This window comes from Carlito syrichta, unplaced genomic scaffold, assembly GCF_000164805.1.
Source record: "Carlito syrichta isolate Samal-C Ts95f unplaced genomic scaffold, Tarsius_syrichta-2.0.1 Scaffold308699, whole genome shotgun sequence".
Classification (NCBI taxonomy): Eukaryota; Metazoa; Chordata; class Mammalia; order Primates; family Tarsiidae; genus Carlito; species Carlito syrichta.
The window spans coordinates 147,763-159,641 of NW_007252795.1; the positions used below are offsets into that span (position 1 = coordinate 147,763).

The following is an 11,879-nucleotide window of genomic DNA, read 5'->3' on the forward strand; positions in this document are numbered from 1 at the left end:
GCAATCCACTCACCTCAGCCTCCCAAAGCGCGGGATTACAAGCTGAGCCACCGAGCCCGGGTTATATGCTGCTTCTAATGTCTAGGATTACCAGCGGGCAGTCCCTTCAAGCTGTAGGTACTCAGTAAATGTTGAAGGAATGAGTGAATGCATTATTGTGGTTTGTTGGTTTATTTTTTTAAGTTGCTTAAGGAAGTTAAGTGGCAATTACCTGGTAGTAGTGCATGTGCACTAATAAGTTTTGGACTAATCAAATAAATAGTCTTACTGCTAAAGAAAATCTTCATTTCAAGGCACTAATTATTTAAGAAAGGTAACCATTAGAAGTTATTAAATTATCATTATTGCTTTGGATAAAATTGTAAAAATGAATAGACAGATTTTAATTCTGAAGAACTATTAAGAAAGCAAGTACTAGTTTAGGGGATTATTAAAATTTTTTGTCAAATCACTATTATGCTGGGCTTGGTGGGTCAGCCTGTAATCCCGCACCTTGGGAGGCTGAGGTGAGTGGATTGCCTGAGCCTGCCACCTGGGCAAGTTGGTGAGACCTCATCTCTACAATAAATCAAAAAATTAGCCAGGCATGGCAGTGCGTGCCTGTAATTCCAGCTACTTGGAAGGCTGAGGCGGAAGGATCGCCGGAGCCATCAGGTCGAGGCTGAGGTGGCCTGGAGCGGCCACTGCACTCCAGTCTGGGCGACAGTGAGACTCCAACTCAAAAAAATAAATAAATGAATGAATCACTTATGTAAAAAAATTATGGGAAGAGCTAAACATTCTTAATACATGAAGTAGCAGTAGTTCATATTAAAATGTTTTTATATAGAGGAAAATATAAATTGCTGTTTGCAATACTATATAATATATAGTTTTTACTAGAAAGGGCTAAGCATTCTTATGTACAAGAAATAATGGTACCTTTTTGCAAAACATACACACGTACACACACACAAACACACACACACTTTTTTTTTTAGAGTCAGAGTCTCATTCTGTTGCTGGCTGGAATACAGTGGCACACTCACAGCTACTGTAGCCTTGACCTACTGGGCTTAGGTAATCCTTCTGCCTGAGCCTTCCAAGTAGCTGGAACTACAGGTGCATGTCACCATACCCAGCTAATTTTTTGATTTATTTGTAGGGACTAGATCTCACCAAGTTGCCCAAGTTGGTCTCACACCCATGGGCTCAGGCAGTCTTCGCCTCCACCTCCCAAAGTGCTGAGATTACAGGCATAAGCCATGCCACCTGGCCCTTTTTACAAAATATTTTTATATCAAGTAGAAAAAGTAGATTGTTGGAGAACTCTTAGCTTCATAAGATACCACAATGAGTGCTCTGGCATTGGTAGTTAGCATAGTAATATGTGCTAGACAAAATTATATTTATTAGTAATTTGCATGGAGTCTTTTTCATTCTTATGTTTCAAAGTATTTCACAAACACTAATTAAACTCTTCAAAACCTCTTATAATAGGTATTATTAAATTAATTACATATTTTATATGAAAAAACAGAAGCTGAGAGAGGCAAATTTATTTACCTAAGATCACATGATATTTAAATAAAGGAAACTGAGTAGTTCCAAAGCCCCCTTAATCAACTCTAACTCCTATATAAAATAGAATCAGTGTCGTTATACTTAAAGAATGCCATTGTGACTCCAAGAATAAACTAAAAATATTAAGTCATGGCAATTAAAAGAAATGCCTTTCTTAAAATGAGTATTCCAATTTAATCTCTGCTAACTACAAATAAGCATAGGTATATAAGATATTTATATTTAAGATTATAGCAATTTTGTTTGATATTCTACTTTTAACATTATGGTTATTAAGTTTTTTATATGGACTCTCATCTGGTAAGCAAAGCTAAAAGAAACTAAAATTTGTAGACACTGTGACTCAAATTTTCTTTCATATAGACAATGCGATAAGCTACTTATTTCTTAAATTTGACTTTAATTAAAAATAATTTTCCTAATGGAGAAAGAGCCTAAACAAAAACAAGTTGCTCCTTTTGCATAAAAGCCTTTTGCATTAATTCGTATTTTTGTTAACAGTGTTTTTTCTGTTGTAATTACTGAGTAGATACCATATAATTAATGAATTTTTTGCAAGTAATTATAGGAGTACAATATCATTTAGAAGAATTTATCTTTTACTATATTAACTTAGCAAAAGATATATTTAACTTTTGCTATATTAATGAATCAATGAAGATTAGTCAATTTTAATTTTTTATCCTTAAGCAGTATTACCATTGCTATACTAGAATAGACATATCCCAGACCATTAAAAAACCAACAGTTTCTCACCCAGAAAAAACAAAATATGTACAAAAAGATTAGCCAGGTGTGGTGGCTCACACTTATAATCCCAGCACTTTGGGAGGCTGAGGTGAGAGTATTGTCTGAGCCCATTGGTTTGAGACAAACCTGGGCAACTTGGCGAGACCTCATCTCTACAATTAAAAAAAAAAAATAGCCAGTCATGGTGGCACGTGCCTGTAGTTCCAACTACTTGGAAGGCTGAGGCAGAAGGATCGCCTGAGCCCAGCAGGTCGAGACTGCGGTGGCCATGAGTGTGCCACTGCCCTCTAGCATGGGTGACAGAGTGAGACTCCAACTCAAAAAAAAATGAAAAGATTGACTGGGTTGGTCAGTGCAGTGGCTCACTATTTTAATCCCAGCACTTTTGGGGGTCAAGGTGGAAGGATTGCTTGAGCCCAAGAATTCAAAACAACCCTGGGCAACATAGCAAGACTTTATCTTTATAAAAAATTAACCAGGCATAGTGGTGTGTACTGAGTAGTCCCTGCTACTCAGGAGGCTAAGACAGAGAGGATCCTCTGAACCCAGGAACTCAAGGCTGCAGTGAGCTGTGAAAATGCCACTGCATTCCAGCCTGGATGACAGAGTGAGACTCTGACTACAAAAAAAAAAAAAAAAAAAGATTTGCCAGGCATGGTGGCTCATGCCTGTAATCCCAGCACTTTGGCAGGCTGAGGTGAGAGGATTACTTGAGCCTAGGAATTCAAGATCAACCTGGACAACATAGCAAGACCTTGTCTCTACAAAAATGAAAATTTAAAAATTAACTGGGTGTGGTGGCATCCGCCTGTAGTCCCAGCTACTTGAGAGACTGAGGTGGAAGCACTGCCTGAGCCCAGAAAGTTGAGGCTGCAGTGAGCCGAGATCATGTTACTACACTCCAGCCTAGGCAACACAGTGAGATCCCGACTCAAAATATAAAAAATTGCTGGATTGCTGAAATAATGGCATGTGCATAAATTTGACTATCCCACTCATCTTCCAAAAAATAGTGAAGAAGAAATAAAACTACACATGACCATGTGTTTTGTTGGAACAGACAAAATGTTCTAATTTCAGATTATTTGTAAGTAGAAAAATAAATACCAAATCCTAGCCAGCCATCTTTCATGGTCCTGTATAAGCCTTGGTGAAAAGCAAGGGTAATCTGGGAAAAGTTGGCATAGAAGAAGAAAGGAGTTAGGACAGGTTTAAGACTGATCTAAAGCTACTTCCAGAAGAAGTTCCTCCTGAAAAATACTGATAGATCAGAGCACCTATAGAGAAGGAACTAACTGTGTGTGAGAATCAAGGAAGCAGTTTTGGGAAGGCGACCCTTTGGGGGAGAAGAGGGCGAAAAAGGAAGGAATAACTTTTTAGATCCTAAAAAGTTAAGAGGGAGAAAAAAAAGCAGGTGGGGAAAATGTAGGATCCTGCAAGACAGAAGAATATCGTAAAAATTGGAGGAGAAATCGCCCCATACTGCCCTGTCCCCAAATCCAACTAATAAAGAGACTGTACTTGACTAACAGCAGAGGCCATTCTTGAACAACGAATCTTACAGACTGCTTCAAACAGACAGTTCTGTCATAGAAATGAAGAGGTGGCAGCCCCTGCGCCATGGTTAAGGAAGCCCGGGCACCGCCGCCGCTCTCTTTGTTTTTTAGGCAGCCGGGAAGATGGCGGATATTCAGACTGAGCGTGCCTACCAGAAGCAGCCGACTGTCTTCCAGAACAAGAAGAGGGTTCTGCAGGGCGAAACTGGCAAGGAGAAGCTCCCGCGGTACTACAAGAACATTGGACTCGGCTTCAAGACGCCCAAGGAGGCCATCGAGGGCACCTACATTGACAAGAAATGCCCCTTCACGGGTAGCGTCTCCATCTGAGGGCGGATCCCATCTGGCGTGGTGACCAAGATGAAGATGCAGAGGACCATTGTCAACCCCCCGGGACTATCTCCACTACATCCGCAAGTACAATCGCTTCGAGAAGTGTCACAAGAACATGTCCGTGCACCTGTCCCCCTGCTTCAGGGACATCGTCACGGTGGGCCAGTGCCAGCCCCTGAGCAAGACAGTGCGCTTCAATGTGCTCAAGGTCACCAAGGCCACCGGCACCAAGAAGCAGTTTCAGCAGTTCTGAGACTGGACGCCTGCCCACTCCTCATGATAAAATAAAAGAAATATTTTCTCAAAAAAAAAAAAAAAAGCAGAGGTAACAGGAACTTCAGCTATATAAAACTAATTTGAAAAGAAAATAAGATTCATCTATGAAATTAACTATAAACCCTCCCAAGAAAAAGTAGGCGTAACGATAAGACAATGGAATAGAAATGAGATCAATGGAATAGAACTGAGAGTTTATAAATAAGCTCTTATATTTATGATCAATTGATTTTCAACAAGAATGCCAAGACAATTCAATGGGGGAAGAAAAGCCTCTCCAACAAATAATGCTGGGGTAAATGGAAGTTTGTGTGCAGAGAATGAAAGTGGATCCCTACCTCACCCCATGCTCAAAATTAACATAAAATGGATCAAAGACCTAAATATGGAAAAACACATGTTAATCTTCTGACCTTAGACTCACCAGTGGCTTTTGTTTGTTTGTTGCTTGTGTTTTGTTTTGAAACAGGATCTTACTCTGTCATCCAGGCTGGAGTACAGTGGCATGATCATGGCTCACCATAGTCTCAAACCTCCTGAGCTGAGGCAATCCTTCCGCCCCAGCTCCTGTCTGAAGTAGCTGGGACCACAAACATGCGCGACGACACCCGGCTGATTTTTGTAATTTTTTTTTGTAGAGATAATGTCTCACTATGTCATCTAGACTGGTCTTGAACTTCTGGGCTCAAGCAGTCCTCTCACCCTGGCCTCCTAAAGTGCTGAGATTACAGGCATAAACCACTACACCCAGCCACCAGTGTTTTTTTCCAAGCATATGCATGCATACACAACCAAAGAAAACTCTAAATAAATTGGACCACGTTAAAAAAAAAAGTTGTTTTGCAAAGAACACCATCAAGAAAGTGAAAAGACAGCCACAGAATATGAGAAAAGGGTTGTAAATCCTATATCTGACAAGGGAGTTTTGTATCCAGGCTATGTAAAGAACTTTTTACATCTCAACAATAAAAAGACAGTCTAATTTAAAAGTAGGCAAAGGATTTAAGTCACTATTTTTCCAAAGAAGATATAAAAATGGCCAATAAATGCATGAAAAAGATGCTCAATATCATCAGTTATAAGGCAAATGCAAATCAAAATCACAAGGAAATATTCCTTCACCCACACTAGTATAGCTATAATTTTTTTTTAAATGTTGGTGAGAATGTAGAAAATTGGAACCCTCATATATTGCTGGTAGGAATGTAATTGATATAGCTACTGTACCATTTACAGTACAGTAAAATAGTAGTTTCTCAAAAGGTTAAATATAGTTGCCATATGACTCAGCAGTTTCATTCCTAGGTATATGTCCAAGAGAATCGAAAACACGTCACACAAAAACTGAACATGAATGTTCATATTGGTAGTCATAATAACCAAAACATGGAAACAGCCTAAATGTCCATCAGTGGACAAATGGATAAACAAAATGTGGTATGTCTATCCAGGAGAATATTATTTAGCCATTAAAAGGAATGAAGTTCTGTGACATGGAATAACTTGAAAACATCATCATCAGTGGTAGAAACCAAACATAAAAGGTCTCATATTATTCTATTTATATGAATGTCCAGAATAGGCAAATCTTTAGAGGTAGAAAATAGGACTGGAAAAAGTGGAAGTGGGAATGACTCCTAATGAATAAAGCGTTTCTTTTCGAAGTGACAAATATATTCTGCAACTAGATAGTGGTGATGGATTCACGTACTTGTGAATATACTAAAAACGACTGCATTGTATGTTTTGTGTATTTTCTAGGCCTGCCATAACAAAATACCACAGACTGGATGGCTTGAACAACAGAAATTTTTTTTTTTCTTATGGTTTCTAGGCTACACGTCCAAGATCAAAGGGTCCGAAGGGTTGATTTCATTCTAAGGTCTTTCCTTAGCTGGTAGATAGGTGATTTCTCGCTGTGGCCTTACATAGTCACCCCTCAATCTGTGTATTGCCTATGTCCCAACCTCCTCTTCTTATAAGGACTCCAGTCATATTGGATTAGAGTTCACACATATAGCATCATTTTACCTTAGGTTTTTTCTGTTTTATTTTGTTTTTTTGATTTGGAGTCTTACTCTGTTGCCCAGACTGGAGTGCAGTGGCACACTCATGGCCACCCCAGTGTCAGCCTGCTGGGCTCCTGTGATCCTTCCAAGTAGCCGGAACTGAAGGCGCACTCTATCACGCCTGACTAATTTTTTGATTTATTGTAGAGACAGGGTCTCACCAAGTTACCCAGGCTGGTCTCAAACCCCTGGGCTCAGGAAATCCTCTTGCCTTGGCCTCCCAAAGTGCTGGATTACAGGCTTGAGCCACTGCACCTGGCCCTTTAGTTGTTTTTTTTTTTTGAGTTGGAGTCTCACTCTGTCACCCAGACTGCAGTGCAGTGGCCGCTCCTGGCCACTGCATCCTTGACCTGCTGGGCTCCGGTGATCCTTCCGCCTAAGCCTTCCAAGTAGCTGGAACTACAGGTGGACACTACCACGCCTGGCTAATTTTTTTGATTTATTGTAGAGATGAAGTCTTGCCAAGTTGCCCAGGCAGGTCTCGAACCCGTGGACTCAAGCAATCCACTCACCTCAGCCTCCTAAAGCGCAGGATTGCAGTTTAGTTGTTTTTTTTAAAGGCCCTATCTCCAAATACGATCACATTCTGAGGTACTGGAGATTAATACTTCAACACATGAATTTAAGGGGGCAAGGAGACAAAACATTTTAAAACATTATTATTTTAAATGGTGAATTTTATGGTATGTGAAGTATACCTTAATTTTGGAAACTATTATAATAACCTACTTTTGTTTCAAAGTAAATTTGAAAACCAAAATGAATAAGATAATTTCCGCCTGGGCACAGTGGCACACACCTGTATTCCCAGCTCCTCAGGAGGCTGAGAAGGGAGGCTCACTGGAGCCTAAGAGTTTGAGGCTGCACCTGTACAACCCCATCTCTTTAAAAAATAATAATAATAATTTCCAAGGTAAACATAGTTTATCAAAATTGACCACATTTGAGGGAGTACAATTTCTACAGACGAAATAGAAAAGAGCATCAAGGAACTACTTCATCAAAAAGCACCAGGCCCAGATGGTTTCTTAGGGATAGTCTATGAAACATTCAATGATCAGATAGACTGAATGCTTCACAAATTATGCCAAGTACTAAATAAAATATTAACTAACAAATTCTAATATCATATTAAGAAAATAATACACTATGACCATATGGGATTTGCAGTTGACCTTTGAACAACACAGGTTTGAACTGTGCAGGTCCACTTATATGTAGATTTTTGTTTTTCATTTTTTTAAAGAGAGAGTCTCACTATGTTGCCTTGAGCAGTCTTGAACTCCAGGGCTCTAATGATCCTCCTGCCTCAGCCTCCCAAGTAGTTGAGATTACAAGTATGTGCTACCATGCCTGGCTTCTGTAGATCTGTAGATTTTTTCCCCAGTAAATATATATATTGGAAATTTTTTTGGAAATAATGTGATGAACCACATAGCCTAGAAACATTGAAAAAATTAAGAAGAAGGTAGGTATATCATGCCTGCATAAAATACATGTAGAGTCTAATCTGTTTTATCATTTACTATTATAAAATACACACAAATCTATTATTAAAAGTTACAATTTATCAAAACATACAAACAGACAGTACACGGTACTATTCGCAGTCTGGAAAAATAAGCAAATGTAAAGATGGATTAAATCATAAGTGCATAAAATTAACTGTAAATATACTGTAATACCGTAAAAATTTTGTAGCTACCTCCTATTGCTTTTGTGGTGATCTCAAGTGTTGCAAGTGTATGCTTAAAGTGCCCTGTGATGCTGATCATCTCCATGTGAGCAGTTCATCTCTCCAGTAAATTGTGTATTGCAGTAAAATGTGATCTCTTGCAGTTCTCGCAGATTTTTCATCCTGTTTAGTGCAATACTGTAAACCTTGAATAACACCATAGGACCCATTCAGAGTGCCACTAGTAATGCTGTAAGTACTCCCAAGAAGCAGCAAAAATCATGACATTATAATAAAAAGTTGAATTGCTTGATATGTACTGTAGATAAAGATCTGCAGCTATGGTTGCAATTCGTCTTGTAAACAGATAACATAAAACTAAGGTTTTGGTGAATATGGTAGAGTACGGTAAATGATTTTCTCTTCCTTGGATTTTCTTAATAACATTTTCTTTTCTCTAGCTTACTTTATTATTGAATACAGTATATAAAACATATACAAAATATGTATTAACCTACAGTTTAGGTTATTGATAAGACTTCTGGTCAGCGGTAGGCTATTAATGGTTAAATTTTTGAAGAGTTAAAAGTTATGTGCTGGTTTTCAACTGCACAGGCATCAGCATCTATACCTCTTTATTCAAAGTTCAATTGTATTCCAAGAACACAAAGTTGGCTCAATATTAGAAAACCCATTAATATAATGTACCATATTAATAGATATAAGGACAAGTCATATCTCTGTAAATGCTGAAAAGACCTTTAACAACAATCACATCTAATAAAAGCACTCATGAAAATAGGAATCAAAGGATATTTTCTTAACATGACGAAATAGATATACCATTGTTCTAAAGCCATTATCATCTTACTTAATGGGAAACACCAGGGGCATTTTCACTACTACCATCAGGAGCAAAGCAAGACTATCCAGTAATAACACTGCTATTCAGTATTTTACTGGAATGTTACCTAATACAATTAAACAAGAGCAATCAGTAGAGGCATAACAGTTGGAAGATAAGAAATGAAACTATCTCTTTTTGCAGATGATATGATAGTATACTTGGAAAACCCTAGAGCAGGAATTAGCAATCTGATGGCCAAATCTAACCATATTTATTAGTTTTTGTATTGCCTTGTCTGCTTTTGCACTATACCAGCAGAGTTGTAGAGTTGAGATAGAAACTTTTTGGCATACAAAAATGAAAATATTTGCAATCTGGTGTTTTTATGGAAAAGGTGTGGGTGATAAAATTAACTCAAATATTGAAAGAATCAGTAACTAGTAGGCTATAAAGTTGGCATTCAGAGATCAATATCCTTTACGTATACACACAAACCAATCGGAGGATATAGTGGTAGGGAAAACTTGAATTAAATGACAACAAAGAAGATAAAATACTTAGGAATAAATGTAACAAGAATTATATAAAAGCTATTTGAGAAAAACTTGTAAAACACTTGTGAAAGACAACTTCAATAAAAATTTCAGAATACTTTTTATATGGAGCTAGACAAGTTGTAATACAGAATTCATATGAATAAAAAATAAGAATAGCTAGGAATTATTTCAGGCAGAAATCATGAAGATTCTACAATAATGTGTGAAGAGTTGATAAAGAGGATATTTTTTACATACTCAAAATATCTCCCTACAAGATACTAATCACAAGTAGAAAAAAATAGAAACTTTGTAGTGGATACACCTGACACATATTACCTTTACTAAGTTGAGACAGTTAACATTAAAAATAGTGGGACACATAGGCATCATGCATCTTGATAGGATGCCATAAGAAAAGCATGCCATTTCTATGGCATTCCTGCAAAAGTATAACCTGAAAGTAAACATGAAGATACATCAGTCAAACCCAGATTGAAGAACATTTCACAAAATAAATGGTTTGTATTCTTCCAGAATGTCAAAGTGATGAAAAACAAAGATGTGGGAACCCATTCCAGATCAAAGAACACTAAAGAGATATGACAATTAAATATAATGCATGACCCTGGATTGGATCATGGGCTAGGACAGAACAATTTTTATTTTATTCTTTCATTCTGTTTTTGTTATAAAGGATATTAGTGGAACAGTTGGCAAAATGTAAAGGTCTGTAGATTGAAGAGTATTGTATTAATGCTAGTTTTCTTATTTTGATGAATATACTTTTTAAGGAAATAGACTCTGAAATATATGAGTGAAAGGGAATGATGCCTACAGCTTATCAAATTCAAAAAAATGTCAAACTTGAGGAATCTGAGTGAAGTATATCTGCACATTCTTTGTAGTTTTTAAGGAATATACTTTTAGGATTGGCAGTAGTGCAAAATTGCCCGGGGGCAGGATTGGCAGTGGTGGGGAACTGCAGGGAAGGGGAAGACACACTTCATCAACAAGGGTACCTGCATAATGAACATTTTTATACCTAACGCTGAATTGTACTACCCTACATCTTCAAAAATAAAAATAGACTTTTATTTTGAAATAATTTTAGATTTAGAAAAGTAGGTAAAAGAAAAACTCTGGGACAGGCGCTGTGACTCAGCCAGTAATCCCAGCCCTCTGGGAGGCCAAGGCAAGAGGATTGCCTGAGCCCGGGGTTTTGAGACCGGTCTGGGCAACTTAGTAAGACCTCATCTCTACAAAAAAATTAAAAAATAAACTGAGCATGGTAGCGTGCGCCTGCAGTTCCAGGTACTTGGAAGGGTGAGGTGGAAGGATCGCTGAAGCCCAGCAAGTGGAGGCTGTGGTGGCCATGAGCATGCCACTACACTCCAGCCTGGGTAACAGAGTGAGACTCCAACGCAAAAAAAAAAAAAAGAAAAGAAAAAGAAAAACTCTGTTCCTCTAAACTCATACTTTATAAGTCATACATCAAATGTATGGGTTTTACACACCAAGCAATTTTCCATTTCTCCGTGGACACCAACTGATGTGTTCCACAATTTAATTCTGATACTATCCACCTTGAAGTTGGTGTCAGATTTCCACGGGTTAAGGACTCAGTCACACAAAGCTTCCCCTTTCTGGCTTCAGTTAACAATTGCAAGTCTCAGGCTTCCAGTTCTTTTTACCACCTTGACTACAAATTGGGGGTTCCCACAACCCCTGCTTCAGATTCAGTAATTTGTTACAATGGCTGACAGAATTCAAAGGAAATACTTTATACTATTACCAGTTTATTATAAAGGATACAAATGAACAGTCAGATAAAGAGGTATGTAGGGCAATGTCTGGAAGGGTCCTGAGCACAAGAGCTTTTGTCTCTATGGAGTTTTGGACACATCCTCCCACCTGGCATGTTAATATATTCAGTGATACCTGGAAACCAAGATGTTAGCACTAGGTAGTTCATGCCATCTTTTCTGTAAGTCTGAAATTATTGCAAAATAATTAAGTTGGGCCAGGCTCGGTGGCTCAGCCTGTAATCCTAGCACTTTGGGAGGCCGAGGTGAGTGGATTGCCTAAGTCTGCAGGTTCGAGATCTGCCTGGGCAGCTTGGTGAGACCTCATCTCTACAATTAAATCAAAAAATTAGCCAGGTGTGGTAGTGCGTGCCTGCAATTTCAGCTACTTGGAAGGCTGAGGCGGAATGATGGCTGGAACCCAGCAAGGTTGAGGCTGTGGTGGCTGGGAGCCTGCCACTGCACTCCA

General features: G+C 38.4%; 1 protein-coding gene and 1 pseudogene across 2 annotated transcripts in view; both read left to right on the forward strand.

The window, feature by feature from the left end:
* BAZ2B (bromodomain adjacent to zinc finger domain 2B) overlaps window positions 1-11,879 on the forward strand; it is a 406,036-nt gene that overhangs the window by 12,152 nt on the left and 382,005 nt on the right. The window lies entirely within an intron of this gene.
* On the forward strand, window positions 3,927-4,455 carry LOC103268076 (annotated as a pseudogene). The gene has a single exon (XR_002482395.1). The product of XR_002482395.1 is annotated as a 40S ribosomal protein S11-like (transcript).